This window comes from Nicotiana tabacum, chromosome 3, assembly GCF_000715075.1.
Source record: "Nicotiana tabacum cultivar K326 chromosome 3, ASM71507v2, whole genome shotgun sequence".
Lineage (NCBI taxonomy): Eukaryota > Viridiplantae > Streptophyta > Magnoliopsida > Solanales > Solanaceae > Nicotiana > Nicotiana tabacum.
Window position 1 is genome coordinate 88586350 of NC_134082.1, and position 16926 is coordinate 88603275.

General features: G+C 37.0%; 1 long non-coding RNA gene across 1 annotated transcript; it reads left to right on the forward strand.

The window, feature by feature from the left end:
• The first annotated feature begins 11834 nt into the window (after positions 1-11834).
• Positions 11835-14209, forward strand: LOC107824771 (uncharacterized). The gene is made up of 3 exons (XR_001656935.2): positions 11835-11978; positions 13152-13244; positions 13903-14209. It is a non-coding gene; the product is annotated as an uncharacterized LOC107824771 (long non-coding RNA).
• Positions 14210-16926: the final 2717 nt, after the last annotated feature.

Consider the following 16926-nt stretch of genomic DNA (forward strand, 5'->3'; position numbering starts at 1 on the left):
GGTATTAGCCTATCAGTGCGATCAGAATCAGCTTGAGGTCAGTGGATGGATTCAAATATGAATATGGGCTCTATATCAGACCAAAGGTGTTCATTTCAGCAATGCGCTCCTTATGGAGGAGTAGTCAGGGTGTTATTTCGCTGTCAGATGTTTCATGTAATGATATATTGCGCCGTATGAGTTGTGAGACGGCTTGGTAAATTTCTTATGTGTTGAGGTTCCACGTAGAGATGATGTTATATGAGCAGGATGGCTCTTGAGATTCAGATCGTATATCGCACCTCAGTTGTGCTTGCGTTTTATAGCTTATGGCGCTATATGTTTCCCCAGGGATGGTATTATGCACTTAGCGTGCTTGTGATTGACATTCGGTATTTTGTTGTAATGAGCATCCTGGCTCGGTATGTACCTCCTTACGTGAATTTTATGTGTGGATCGGGTGGCACCTCACCATGGGTATATTGGTCGGATCGGGTTGCACACCGCAACAATGTGATATTGAGTGCAGTTCCTTATATCTGTTTTATGTGTTTCGTTTCCTATTTTTCTAAGGAAAGCTCGTATTAGCTGTGAGCCCACGTCGCATGTATGATTCGCGAACGGGGTGTTTGTTTAGTGTGTTGCCCGCATTGCATGTATGATTCACGAGCGGGATAATTGGATCTCCTTTTCAGAGTTCATTTATTTCTTTTGTACCACATACGAATTGGCAGCCTATTGGCACATTGTAGCATCATATGAGACTTTTGATCATGTCCGGGGTGGCTTATTGCCTGAGCAGTTCGTACTGGGTGAGACGAGATTATTGGATTTATGATCAGTGCAATCTGATTATATGAAGTATATTAAAGAGCAAGAACCATTATTCGGTTCAGAATGAGGTGATGGTTATTGTCAGGGGTATAGACCCAATGATTGTTGATTCGGTAGTTGGTTATGAATTTCTACACATCTCTTCCGTTGCGACGGTATTGTAAGAGTTAGAGCAAGACTTATATATTTATCATGAGGTGTATTGGGAGCATCAGATTCGGGGAATTTTGACTAATTCAATCAGAGAATGTTATTGTGGCCCTGTGAGTAAAGTGGTGCAAGGCGTGAATTCAACAAAAATATGCAGTCATGTTTAGGTACAATGTGTAGTGATTGAGATGGTGATCGTATGTTGGAAACAGTCCTGGCAGAGAATTCCGGATGTCGGAATTGGGTTCTAAGGCTTATTTGCTTATGTGAAAAAGGATATCTTCAGATTGATCGAGCTAGGGTGCCCGGCTGGGTGGCGGTAGCACAGGTAGGTGCTCGAGGTGTTAAACAGTAATTTCGGACAACTCTAGTGCAGTTCTTAGCACGTTCGAGGACGAACGTATGTTTAAGTGGGAGAGAATGTAATGACCCGACTGGTCATTTGAGCTCTAGCACGTCGTTCAATAGTTTGAGGCCATGAGCAGCTTCACTTCAAGTATTATGACTTGTACGCGTGGTCGAAATTGAATTTCGGGAAGTTCAGAGTTGATTTGGAAAGAGAATTCTCATTTCGAAAGCTTTAAGTTGAAAGGATTGTCTAAGATTGGATTTCATAGTAAATGACCTCGGAATCGGGGTTTGAAGGTTCCAGCAGGTTCGTATGATGATTTCGCACTTGGGCGTATGCCATGATCGGGGTTTGGATGACCTAGGAGCGTTTTGGCGCCTATTATGGAAGTTAGCATTTTGGAAGAAATTTCATAAGTTTGGGTTGAAGTGCATTTCAGTGTAATCGATGTCCGTTTGGGATTCCGAGTCTGGGAGTAGATCTGTATGGTGATTCTGGAGTTGGGAGCACAGTGAATTCGGAGGTCCGTAGGTCATTTTGTAGTCATTTGTCTAAAGATAGAAAATTTGAAGGTTTTTGCGAAGTTTGACCGGAAGTGGACTTTTTGATATCGGGGTCGAAATCCGATTCCGAAAGTTGGAGTAGGTCCGAAATGTCGAATATGATTTGTGTGCAAAATTTGGGGCCAATCGGACGTGATTTGATAGGCTTAAACATCGAGAGTAGAAGTTTGAAGTTTTAAAGTTCATAAAGCTTGGATTGGGGGTCAATTCGTGGTTTTAGCATTGTTTGATATGATTTGAGGCCTCGAGCAAGTCCGTAATGAGTTTTGGGACTGGTTGGTATGATTGGTTGGGGTCCCGGAGGCCTCGGGTGGATTCCGGGTGGTTAACAGATCGAAAATGGAATTTTTGGAAGGCTGAACTTGCTGGTTGATGTCATAACCGCACCTTCGAGAATTGGGCCGCAGGTGCGTAATCGTAGAAGCGGACAGAAGAGCCGCATATGCGGTTTTGGACTAGAAGTGAAGGGACCGCAGATGCGGTCATTTTTCCGCAGATGCGGGACCGCACCTGCGGAAGGAGAAGCGCAGAAGCGGAAATTGGGGGGGCTTGGGAAGGACCACAGATGCGGTAGTGGGGCCGCACCTGCGGAACCGCAGAAGCGGTCGAGGGACCGTAGGTGTGGAAATGCTGGAGGCAGTGAGGTCCTTTTAAATCGGGGGTTGGGTTCATTTCAACCCCATTTTTCTTCCATTGGATCCGATTTGGAGCAACTTTGAGGTGCCATTTTCACCACCAGGCATGCGTTTTGGAGTGTTATGCATCAATTTGAGTCTTCGGAAGGGCGTGGAATGCCGGTTATGGATCTTCGGAGCGAGGTAAGTCTCCTTTCTAACCTTGTAAGAGGGAATTGTCCCCATAGGTGAATTAATTGGTTATGTGCTCCTATTTGTGGGGGGCTACGTACGCACGAGGTGACAAGAGTCCGTGCGTAGCTGCTATTATGTTTAAGTCCAGGTAGTCTAGGACCCAAAAGCATGCTATACTTGGAATATTTGTAATCTTATTGACAGTTTGAATTGCCTAAATCACATCGAATTAGTAAATGAATTTCTAAAAAGATTAAACTTCATTTTATTGAATTGTTGAAAGAGAATTGACTTTTCTTTGGATAATTGTTTCCTGATGAATTCTTGATTGACTGATTGTTGTGTTTATTTATATTTGACCGCGTCGCATGTATGATTTGCAAGCGGGGTAATAGATGCATCTATGGTTCGCGTCGTTGGACCCTCGGCAGTGCACAATTTATTTTCTATTGGATTGGGTCGTACGCCTTGGCATGATATGCGCATGCTTGTATTGCTTGCCTTGAGATTATTTGAGATTGATATTTGCTCTCCCCGACTTGAGATAATTGGAAACTAATGGGTTATGAACCCGGAGACCTCTAATATAAAAAAGAACTTTCACCTGTTCGTGACTTACTTGAAATTACTATCATTTTTAATAAATCTATGATTATTCGCATTAATAATCTATCATTATCGGACCACTAGTAAGTGCCGAAGTCGACCTCTCGTCTCTACCTCTTCGAGATTAGACGGGATACTCATTGGGTACACTTTGTTTTCGTACGCATACTACACTTCTGTGCATTTTTGTTGCACAGACATATGCACCTCTACTGGCCTAGTGGGCGTAGCAGCATGGTTGGCACGGAGACTAGGTGAGCTGTATTTCCTCGAGGCGACCCGCAGCTAGTATAGTCTCTCTCAGGATTTTATTTATTTTCTGTCCAATTGTATTCCGGACAACTGTTGTACTTTATTCGATTTTTCTTAGAAATTGTGCATGCATTTGTGACACCGGGTTCTTAGATGGTTTTGAAGTATTTTGTATTAATTGCTTATCATTTAATTTGAATTGAAGCGATTATCTTTTTATTTATAAAAATGGAGGAAAATCATAGATTTCAAGAGTATTAAAACGAGAATTTAATTAAGTAATTTGGTTGGCTTGCCTGACGGTGGTGTCCGACGCCACCACGACCCTTAGTGAATTTGGGGTCGTGACACATGCTCTACTTGAATATTCCGACATCATTTTTGCTCCCCGCGCAGTGACTAGCCTCAGAGCGGCGAGCCCCTCCTTGCTATGGAGGAATCTGGTTTTGAAGAAAAGGTCTATCTTTCACCTCTTTCTCTCAACAATTTAGAAGTATTTTCAATTGTAGTAATGATACAGGATTGGGCCAAAGAATTCACGATTAGAGCAGGTATTTTTCTCAAAGAGAGAGAAGGAAGAGAGAGAGAAAAGAAATTCTGAAAGAGAGTCGTGTGTTAATTGAAAGAAACTGAGAGGAAAAACATAAATAGCGTATTTCATGTCTCAATGGTAGTATATACTATAAATACCAATTTTGCTATAAAAATATAAAAAGTAGCTATAAAAAATAATATTTTAAACTAATATTAATTTATAATAAATAGGGTGTATACCTTTGCTATAGGAGGTAAAATTTCCATAACTAATTTAATATTAAGGAAGCCAATTTCATAGCTAAAATCATATGGTTTCTCCATTGCTTCATTTTTATTGTTCTTGAGCCGAGGTTATTTTCATATCCAAAATCTTTCATTTTCACAATGTTCTCTGATAGTGAACGTAGTGAAACAAATTTTTTTTTGGTGCAAAGGATTACATTCTATTAAAACATATTAGTAATAGTACAAGTAGTTGTAGTCAATCTAGTTAGAGTCCTGGGGGGTGACCTCGCGATGGGTCGTAATAAAAAGGGGCATCCGGGGAAAAACTACTACTAGTAGGAAGAGATAGTAGAGCCACTCTTCTGACAAAAAACTTGCGTAAGCGATCAGTTTCCAGTACTGTTTTAACAAAACGGGGTGGTCAACGAGTCCTGCAGAACTCTCCAGTGGGCTACCAAACTTTGCGAGTAGATCGGCAACTTGATTTTGTTCCCTGTAGGTGTAAAGTAAGTTAGATCATCCAATTGTGCGAGTAGAAACCTGCAATCATTAATAATGTTAGTATATAGCGGATGTGATGTCTGCAGTAATTTAATGATAGTCTAGGCATCTACGTTCACTTTTAGTGGTTTGTAGCCATGTATAAAAGCTAATTTCAACCCATGTGCGGATAGTTCCGAGTCCACGCTCCGTAAGAGAAATGGTAACCTGCAAAACCCATAAGCCAAGTACCAGATGAATCACGGATTACTCACCAATTCTGCCTTGTCCTGAGGGTAACTGTGCTGAGGCGTTTCGGTGTTGAGTTTAAAAGTGATGGAGTTAGGGAGATGTCATTTAATATAAAGGGTACGGTCGTGGGAGGATGGTGGTGTAATAGTAAGATAGTAGTATTCGGTGGCCATATTCAAAATATGAGATGAAGAGGGTGGAGTAGATTGGGCTCGAAATAGTTTTCCATTTCGAGCAAGCCATATATACCATAGCAAAAAAGGAATGAGAATGGAGTTGGGTACATTAAAGGAGTTGGGAGCGTCATTGTGAAAAATAAGTTGTTTCAACCACAGAATGGGGGGTTCGCTCGACTATGTTGTGTAGCAAATAGTGTTGCAATTTTCCAGTCATATGAAAGTCAAACTATAAGTGTGCAACTATGGGCATTGAAAGAGTAGATGCGGAATAATAAAACAGTTTTTTTTTTTGTTGGTTAGATATAGGTATGGATTTTCAAATGATTTGGATTAAACTTAATCACAAACCAAGAATATGATGAACACTATAGTGTGTGACAAGCTCGTTGTGTGTATAAATTAAAATCCACCATTTAGAATTTATGTATTTCACCACTCTAGATATCTTAAAAAAATTAAACACAAATTCCATGGGAATTTAAGGGCATATACTTATGTCTTGCAATATATACAAAAGATATTTGATGATGTAATAAAGTAGTGCAAGAGCAAACTATAGAAAATACTTTTAATATACTCCAATTAAACAAATAAAGAAAAAGGTTTGTCAATTGCTATATGAGAAGGCCTCTGACTTTTAAAAAAAATAAATGATTGTCTTACTTGAGCTCAACTAAGAACAAATTGTACTTCGTGCCAGCATAACTGCCTTAGCAAATCAACTCATAGATTTAGACTGTTTTATTCTGATTTAAAATTGTAGTATCATTTTAATCTTTTATTTATCATTTGAAAAATAACTGGCACTAATACTTTTTTTCTTTTTGGAGGGATAGGGGAATGGAAAAGGAAGGCGAAATTTCGGTATAAAAAGCTATCAACTCAATTAGTGACACATAACTAATGTAGATTGGCGTAATATTTTAATTTATAAGATTACACTCTCTTAAACTACCCTTGCGTAAAATTTAATTTTTAAAAAAAATTGTGCTTTTTTAACTGTTGCGCCAAGGAAAAAAATGCACCTCAATAAAAGTTCAACAGTGAAGAAGAAAACTTTCCTACTTTTTACCCTTTCTGGTGGCAAAGAATTGATTAATAATTTAAATACGCAGCAAAGGAAATAAGAATTATCGCATATTTTTTGCTTTTGATTTCTTATTTGGCACTTAATCAGTTGTTAAGCAAGTAGATAAACCAATGGGCTCTTTTTCCTTGAAAGACAAGTATATTGCGGTGTGGTGCGTAACTAGTTGTTCAGGTTAATCAACTGAAAATCAATATTCAGTTGGAAGTGTAGTTTAATTATGACCAATTTGCGTTTGTCTGTTCGGAATAGTATGGTGAATTAATCTTGTAAAAGAGGAAGTAAGAAAGGAAATAGATTATTATTAATGTATTATTATGCATAATGACTGTCATTACTTTAAAAAATTGCTACTATCTTGCTGAACAAAAAGCCAGTGAGACCAAGTTAAATTTGTTAAGCTAAGATGATGTAACAAAAAGACTTCTTTTTTTTTTTTTTTGGGGGGGGGGGGGGGATGAGATCAAATGTGCAAAAAACCTACTTTACAACGGCGTAGTCTTTAAGTTAAAGAAAAATCAAAATATCTATTATTGTCCCATTGACATTTGATATTTTGACACTAGTATGTGATTAGTAGGGGTGTACAAATGAAACCAACAAACCGCACCAACTCGATAATTCGAGTCAAACCGAGAAAAAAAAACCGACCATATTTGGTTTGGTTTGGTTTTAACTAAAAAAAATTAAACCGAAACCAAATCAACCCGACATTATATGTATAGAAGTTTTAAATATATTTAATACATAAAAATATTTATTATAGTGTAGTTTATAAATATTTCTTAAGATTTTTTATAGTTTTATCTTTTCACGTATTATTTCAAGCTTGGACTTGTCACACCCTTTTTTTACAAACCTCACTTAACCCTCCTAAATTAATAAAAAGATTTAGTAAAAGCTTGAAAAGGGTTTTTAATTAAAAAGTGACAAAAAAATGTGTTCAAAAGGAAGTAACTCATAGTCGCCACCTGACTTTGATTTCGGTGTGCCAGGTCACCGTGATAGTACAAACAAGCTTCGAGCTCCAAGACAGATCGAGGAGTCGCACTACAAAAAATTTGGTAAATTGTGGCGGTTTATTTATGGGGGTCATAAAAAATTCCCACTACACGCTTGTTTTGTGGCGTTTGAGCCAACCCCCACAAAATAGTTCTTATTGTGGCGGATTAAGTGTGGGGATCTTAAAAAGACCCCTTCTATATATTCAATTCGTGGCGTTTGTTCCCACCTCCTCAAAATTTTTCTTATTATGGCGATTTTTTTGTGAAGGTTTTTGATAACCTCCACAATATATCAATTCCAGGTGTTTGAGAAATTGTTACAACTCGATACAAGTTGACAATTATGAACTCATGAAATTTTTTAGTTATTTTTTCCACCTTATGTCATTAAATCAAATCAAATTACATATTTTAGTTAAAACTTTGCGAATTAATGCAATTTACGTCAATATCTATACCTTCTAGTTTGTAATCTTTTTCTCTTGACTTTCTTCAACTACAAAAAGAAAGGTTTTCTATTATTCCTCTATGCCTTACTCGCTCGTTTTTCTTTGATTGTCTTTGTGCATTTCTTTAATTCATCTCTCTATCATTAGCAAAAAATAATAATGACTTCCATTTCATTTCTTCCCCGTAGGTTTCTTAATTATAGATTTATATGTTTACTCATAAATGCTAAACATAATTTCTAACCACGTGAGTATCGTGAATCTTTAGGTGAAAAAAATGAAATTTAACTGATGTTTGTCACGACCCAAAATTCACTAAGGGTCGTAATGGCGCTGGACACCGCTGTCAGGCAAGCCAACCATAATTACTTAATTAAATTCTCATTTAAACAATTGTGAAAAAACTCCGATTCTTCTTTAATTTTTACTAATAAAAGATACTCAGTTCAAATTAAATATACATGTCAAGAAGTCAATATAAAATACCCCATAACTATCCCAGAACCCGTTGTCACAAGTGCATGAGCTATTTCTAGGAAGCAATACAATACAACAACCGTCCGGAATACAAATTGGACGGAAAATAAATACAATAATCTGGAAGAGACTCTGCTGGTTGCAAGTCATCTCGAGAACTGCAGCTCACCTAAGTCTCCGCATCAATCATGTTGCTACGCCCGCCAGGCCACTAGTGATGCATGTGCATGTGCAACAAAAATGCACAGCAAGTGTAGTATGAGTACGAAAACAACATGTACCCAATGAGTATCCTGTCTAATCTCGAAGAAGTAGAGACGAGAGGTCGACTTCGACACTTACTAGTGGTCCAATAATGATACGTCCATAATATATAATGAATCGAGGATTTATATAAACAAGATTTGTAATTCAATAGGGTGAAACATGTAAACAATTCTTTCTTTTATGTGAAATTTCCAAATTTCCTTTTTCATCATTTATACACATATTCTCAAGCCGGGAAGGGGCAATAACAACTTCAATAAGTTTTAAGGCAAGCAATACAAGCGTGCGCAAATCATGCCGAGGTCGTACGACCCGATCCAACATAAATGTAAAATGTGCACTGCCGAGGGTCAAACGGCCCGAACCATAAATTCATCTATTACCCCGGTCGCGAATCATACATGGTGGTCAAATATAAATAAACAATCATCCTGCTCGCGAATCATACATGCGACGCAGTTACACATAGAAATACATGCTCAAACAACCAATTAAGAATTTATCGTGGAACATTTATCCAAATAAAAACCAATTCTCTTTTAATGATTTAAGAAAAATGAAGATTAATCCTTTTAGAAATTCATTTACCAATTCGATAGGATTTAAGCAATTCAAATGTCAATAAGATTACAAATATTCCAAGTATAGCATGCTTTTGGGTCCTAGACTACCCGGACTTAAACATAATAGTAGCTACGCACGGACTCTCGTCACCTCGTGCGTACGTATCCCCCACAAATAGGAGCACATAACCAATTATTTCACCTATAGGGACAACTCCCTCTTACAAGGTTAGAAAGGAGATTCACCTCACTTCGAAGATCCATAACCGGCATTCCACGCCCTTCCGAAGACTCGAATCGATGCACAATGCTCCAAAACTAGCCTATAATTTTGCAAATCCATTAATATACGTTCAATTACTCATTACAATCCAATTTATAACAATTTCTAACCCCGATCGAAAAGTTGACAAAATTGCCCTCGGCCCACATGCCCGGATTCTAAAAATTTTCAAAGATAAAGTTTAGCCATGAACTCCCGAACTCAAATATATAATTTTCTCTTAGTTTTATACCCAAAGTCGTAGTCAAAATCCAAGAATATCAATTTTCTAGGTTTCCCATCAAACCCCAAGTTTCTACCAATTTTCGTGTCCAAATTCGTATATAATCATGTATTTAACTATAAACTAACATAAATTACTTACCTCATGCTTGGTGGTGAAAATGGCACCTCAAAGTTGCTCCAAAATTGCCTCCAATAGAAGAAATGGGGTTGAAATGAACTCAACCCCCGATTTAAAAGAACCTCACTGCATCCAGCATTTCCGCACTTGCGGTCCCTTGACCGCTTCTGCGGTTCCGCATGTGCGGCCTTTCTACCGCTCTTGCGGTTTCTCACCAGGTCCCCTTTTCCACTTCTGCGCCTCAACCACCATAGGTGCAGTCCAGCTTCTGCATCTATATGACCGCATCTGCGGTCTCTTCACTTCTGGTGAAAACCCCATCTGCGGCCCAATTCCTGCAGGACACCAGAAGGCAGCAACTTAAGCTCTTCCTCCAAATTCTAATTCAGTCCGTTAACCATCCGGAATCTACCCGAGGCCCCCGGGACCCCGTCTAATCACACAAACCAATCCCATAACTTAACACGGACCTGCTCGGGGCCTCAAATAACATCAAACAATGTCGAAATCATGAATTGTACTCCAATCCAAACTTTATGAACTTTGAAATTCAAACTTCTACATTTGATGCCGAATCCCGTCAAATCACGTCCGATTGACCTCAAATTTTGCACACAAGTCATATTTGACATTACTGACCTACTCCAACTTCCGGAATCGAAATCCGACCCCGATATCAAAAAGGCAACTCTCGGTCAAACTTCCCCAAAACCTTCAAATTTCTATCCTTAGCCAAATGACTCCTAAATGACCTATGGACCTCCGAATTCACTTCCGATTGCGCTCCCAATACCAGAATCACCATACGGAGCTATTCCCAGACTTGAAATCCCAAACAGACATCGATAATACTGAAATGCATTTCAACCCATACTTATGAAATTTCTTCCAAAATGCTAACTTCCACAATAGGCGCCAAAACGCTCCCGGGTCTTCCAAAACCCGTTCCGGACATATACCCAAGTTCGAAATCATCATACGAACCTGCTGGAACCTTCGAACCCCGATTTCGAGGTTGTTTACTCAAAAATCCAATCTTAGCTAATTTTTTCAACTTAAAGCTTCCGAAATGAGAATTCCCTTTCCAAATCAACTCCGAATTCCATGGAATTCAATTCCGGCCATGCATACAAGTCATAATACCTGAAGTGAAGCTGTTCATGGCCTCAAACTGCTAAACCATGCGCTAGAGCTCAAAACGACCGGTTAGGTCGTTACAATGTTGGACCACAATATTGGGTAACAAAAGAATAATGCAAAATGAGCCATCACAAAAGTTGAAGTGTGGCTCAACAAAAACAAGAAATGATCTTTGATTCAATTTGGTCTCATAGTCACAAGCGATACTTGTCTCATAGTAAAATAGTTTGCTTCATACACCCACCTTTAAAAATACTATTTGAACATAGAACACCTACTATGATGAAAATAAACAAAATATTCATACTAAGTATTGCAATTATTTATAATCCTTTAAAATTTAAATTATCTAAAATAAAATAAATAAATAAAGCAAATGTTTGTGAAGATAATTACAACACTTGGATGTCTCTCCTGCAATTGTTGTTCATTGGGTGTGTAGTCGTTACCTATAAATGCAGATATTATTTATGATTAAACTAAAGCATATTTTTTCGTTTATATTAGACAGGCGTAAGCCCAATATATCTTTAAATTGTTTAATTTATAAATGACGGATAATAAACCAAAAAAGTATATTAGAGTTTAAGAAATTAAAAAAAAAATAAACTCATAAAAAATAAATTATCTTGTACGTTTTTACAAGTATAAACAATACAATAGTATTAAAGTTACTATGAGATGCAATAAATAAGTAAACGCTATGTGTATTAAATAAATAATTTAATAACTAGAACTTTGTTACTTTTATCTAATTTAATGGTTTTTGTAAATTATTGTATATTTTAGTTTGTCGTTGTTTTGGATTTTTTGTTTTGTCCTTACTTTCTTATTAATTCTTGTGTAGTAGATAAATGAAGTATTTAAATAAATTTTACCAAACATATTATTTCTATTTTCCAAATGTGCTCTATTTAAATAATTGTATAATAAAAGTAAATAGAAAAAAAGGTAAAGATACCACTTCCCTCGTTTTCCTCTTCAGTTCCCTCGTTTTTTACTCAACTACTTAGATAACTTCTCTTTATTCCCGCCATTGTTTCCCTCCATATTTCCACTTTCCCCTCTTCTCCCATTTTCTTAGTCAGAAACTTCTATTTTTAGAGCTATATATTCACTATATTATTCCTCTTGGAGAGATGAAATCCTGGTGAGCATTAGGTCAATTCTCTTTTTTCTATTTGTATTTTAATTTTTTGAAGTTTGTTCATTTTACTTTCATCAATATGATTGGTGGAAACACATTTGTTCTTTATATTTAGGATGTAGATATGTAGTTTATTTCACTGCCTAGTTTTACCCAACTAGTAACATTGTGCAGTTCTTTGATTCTATGTGGCCCTCTTTGCCAATTACTTGGATTTGACTGCTTGTAGAGTATATTGTGGTTTTTATTTTATTTTATATTGGAGTTAAAAAAAAAGACAGATCTTTTTGGGGCTCTAGATTGGGTTTGCTGGGTAGTTTGTGGAAAACTTTTTATCTCATCATTTGTCCAGTGTTTGGTTTGTATTAATCGATCATTCTTTTTGGGTGCCTTAAAAAGTGTGTTCTGTTTGTTTTGCTTAATCGGGAATTCGAGAAGATGTATCCTTGTTTATAGTCAAGTAAAATCTGTCAATTTATTAAACTGTCTTAGGACAATAATTATTGTTCCCGCAAACAGGACAATATTGTTTAGCTTGGATTTCGATAGCTGAATGCTCAGTTAACTCCTAGATTGTGAGCTTTTACTTTTTGGTTGGTGAGTCGGTGAAAAATATAAATATTAAATTCATCAAATACATGGTTCTGAAATCCATTGATTGTATTAGTTTGCAATACTGCAGCATGAAGTTAACATACTGTTTATTCTAGTTGTCTATGCGTTTCATGTGACATGCCATCATTGACTAAAAGCTTCCTCAATGCTTTGTGTAACCTTTTAAGATTGAATATGTTGAGAATCTTGTTGTGTCCTCCTCGCCCTTGAGAAATAGAAATGATGACTCAGTTGTAGTTGAACATGTGACCATCTCTTAAAGCTTGTATGTGTGCTTTCTTGCTTTTAGTTTAGTTAATCCTCTGTTATTCAAAAGTTGTAGGCAGAATTATTGCTCATGTTTCATAAATTGTGTTGTGTCCTAAAACAAGGGCTAGGGGCTAGGGTAGTGTGGAGCAGAAGAAAAGAGCACAATTGGCCACTCATTTGCAAATTGGATATCCTTTTTGTCTCTTACTATATTAGTTATGCTTTGCTTTCAATTTCCTGTTTCCGTAAGTTTTATGGTGCAATGCCGAAGCTTTCTTAGTGCAAAATGTACTAACTTGTTGTATCTGGCAGCAAACTATATGGTTGTCTGTAGTCTTTCACTGAATACCCTGAACTTTGAAAGATGCTCCATTGTTTTATCACAATTCTTCAAGATGGGCCAAGGTGAGTTGAGCATCTTAATACTTTCAGTCATAGAATGAATAATTGTATCCATATCCTAGAATATCATTAGAGTAGGAATATTTATGACACTGTGTTGCGATGCTAAAATGCCTTAAATTTTCTGTTGCTTTTATCTTTTGCGATTGAACTATTAATTTAGAGTTTTTGTGTGTGCTGAATGTTTCACACGAGTCGTTGACTAGACATGCAGAAAATTATGTAAATCTTGAGCTATATGACGTAAGGTTGCTAATATGGAGGTTTCACGCCTTGGTTCCAGTTCTCTCTCCAAAGCAGGTCTCCTCCATGGAGCATGTTCTACCTTCACAACTGACCTGATGGACCTCCAAAGACAGTGACTCTCTATACAAGCGAGTATATTTAGGTGTCAGAGTTTCTTCATTTGACAGCCTTGCTATGTGAAATTTTCACCTTTGTTATTACTAATTCGCACCCATATCTCTTGCTCGTGATATTAGCAGAGAAGAATATTTGGATAGTTAAGTAACGACTTGTCTTTTGATCGATAGGCTCAAGTTCGTACAAATCTGCTGAATCAACTCACAAAAAAAGTTGATAGACATGTTAAACATTTTTCAAGCTAAGCTATTTGACCTAAGAGTTTCACTTATATATACATTCTCTCTTGTCTTTTCAGCGAAGTATTTACTTCAACAAGAAAGAGATATTATCAACATTGTTACTCAAAAGGATTCAGCTGCAGCTGATATATTGCAATCATTCATCCATGAGCTTGTTACTCAGAAAGAGATAATATTATTTTGGCGGAGTTTGTGGAGACTTAGCTAGAAAAAAAGTACTCCATTATATTCTAAATGATTTATAAAGTTCAATTTTTTAATGAATACATTTTTACTATCCTAGCTGGTTACCATATCATATATCATTCCTCATGATAAAAAATTTATTTAGTTCCATGAGGATTTGAATTTGTAATGTTTGTCACTCTGGTGATTATTTATGAAATTTGTTTTATGTTGTAAGTTATTTGATATAATTATTTCTTTAATCCTATAAATAAAAAATATTCAAATAGAAGGAGTTTTCAACAATAAAAACATTGTGGCAGAAATAAACTGCCACTATTTTTTTTTAAAACACTAATATTATATTGTAGCGGTTATACACCCCACATAACTTTTTAAAAAAAAATATTTAGATTATATTTTGGGGTTTTATAAACCCCCACGTAACCTTTTTTTAAAAAAATATTTTGATCATATTTTGGGGGTTTATAAACCCCAACATAACCTTTTTAAAAAAAATATTTAGATCATATTTTGGGGGTTTATAAACCCCCACAATATTTTTTTTTGAACTACTACGATCATATTGAGGGGGTTTATAAACCCTCGCATTATTGTTTTATTGACACATTGAAATCATATTGCGGGGGTTTAAAACTAACACTAATTATCTTTCAACCCCCCCCCCCCCCCTTCCACAAATTAAAAATTCATTTTGTGGCGTTTGTCATGGAGGTTTTAAAAATTCGCCGCCATAATGCTCGTGGCAAAGGTAACTGTGGCACTTCTATAAACCACCACAATTCTTTTAGTGGGGGTCAAAAACCGTCACAATTTGACCAAAAAACCCCTACAAAGTAGGTGTTTTCATGTAGTGACTCCAAAACTAAGTCCGCACCAGAGATTCGAGTAAGGGGGTTCATTTGACTCGGGGACAAGGTGTTAGGCACTCCCCAAGTCCCGTAACTAGTACGGTTGCGCACATGATCAAGCTGACTTTTAAAATATTCGAATTGAGGTAATAAACACGGAAAAGCAAAATAAACATACACGAGGCTTGAGGTCGTCCCCACCTAATAAAAGAAAAATAAAAATAAAATAAAATACTACAAGCTCTACTTTTAGCCTCCAAATACAAGTACTACGGGGCATTCCCCGGAATAAAATATATACAAGTCCTTCGTGGCATTCCCCGGATAAATTTAACTAAGGAACGACCTCTCTCCTCAAAATCCACCCAAAATCCTAAGGCTTGCTTACGCACCACAAATGATTCCTTAAAGTTGCCTAAATTGTCGGATCTAAAACATGTCACTAACGAGTAACTAAAAGATCAAACTCATATAAAGCCTAAGTCCATTCTCTTTGCTATTCAAATCTGTCAACCCCCGTGGCCCATTGATCATTGTTTTTCCTAATTTTAGTTCACATGTAATAATTCACAAAACAATAGGCAACTCAACCTTCATAGGTATTTATTAATGTAATTTCGAATAAGATGAGCAAATCGAATATAACGGACTAGCAAATAGAGCACCTAAAGCACACCAAACAAACTCAAACGAGAAATCCACTCAAAAATATTCAAATAATTGTGTAAGATAAACAAAATGGACCTCAATATAGCTGAAAATTGATTGTTCAACTGCTTTGAACTAAAAAATGTGATGAACCTTGGACGGGAACTCGAATCGGCAACCAAAATAAGCAAAATGTTAGGAGAATTTTCTTCAGTATAACAATGAAAAGAAACTGCAAAAACACAACCCTTGGTTCCGAAATTCAACGAGAAAGAACAACAAAGTCAACGAGCAGAACTTTCGACTGGATAACCTCTACGAGTAGCAACAAAATCAGCCAGAACCTCAGTTAGAATTGACGGACTCGAATGAAAGATGATGAGCTAATCGGTTTCCGGCGAAGCTCGACTTCGAGCACATTTCAATGCACGATTTCAGAGCTGAACAAATAGTAACCTTTTCGTGTGAGTTTCAGCTGGTACGAAGGAGAAAAAATCGAGTTGTCGATGGCTGTTGTTCGACTGATTTTCAGTTTCGTTTTGAGATGAGAAAAGGATAGTTTTCGAACTGGTTTTTAGGGGATTTTCAGGTTAGTTTCTGCCGGTTCCCGGTGAAGCTCGCCGGCAATGGAAGTCGGATGTTTGAGATCTGGAAAAGGTTGGGATTGGAGTGCTCTTGTGTGATGGAAAACGGCGTTGCAGCTGGTTTTGTTGCAGGAGATTTGAGAGGAGTTGGGGTGGTGCGGTCACTGGGAGATGGAGAGGAGGTCCGACGGTGTTCATGGTGGTCGTTTGGCGACTGTGTGTGGCTGGTCGGAGTGGGCTGGCGGCGGTGTAGGGTGCTGTGGAGAGGAGGGGTCTTGGGCGGCTGGTGTAACTTTTGTAGGGTTAGGGTTTTTTGGCTTGTCTTGGTTGAAGAAGAAGGGCAGCTATGGATAATGTTGTCTTCTAGGGTTTTTCTTGTTGAGTCCTCCTTGAAGAAGAAGGTCTGATGTTGTTTTAAGAAGAAGGGTTTTTTTGGGTATGGAAGAAGTGGGCTCCGAATTTGGGCCTAAGATTTGGCCCGATTAGGCTCAAAATGTTGGTCTTGTGACATGAAAATAAGAACTAATCCAAAAATTGATTCTTTTCTTTTTACAAAAATAATATTGATAACAAAATATACTACGAAAATACTAATTAATCTTAATTAAGGAGTACAAACTATTAAAATTAAATTAAATATGAAACTATTAAGTAGAGAAATATGGAACTATTTTTATAATTTTCAATTTTTGTTCTTAAAATAATGTAAAAGAGTCAAAATTAGTTGAAATAACTATATTAGATCTAAACTGAGTATTTAAATGTTAAAATATGTAAAATCTTGGGGAGAGTCAAAAATCACATATCTACA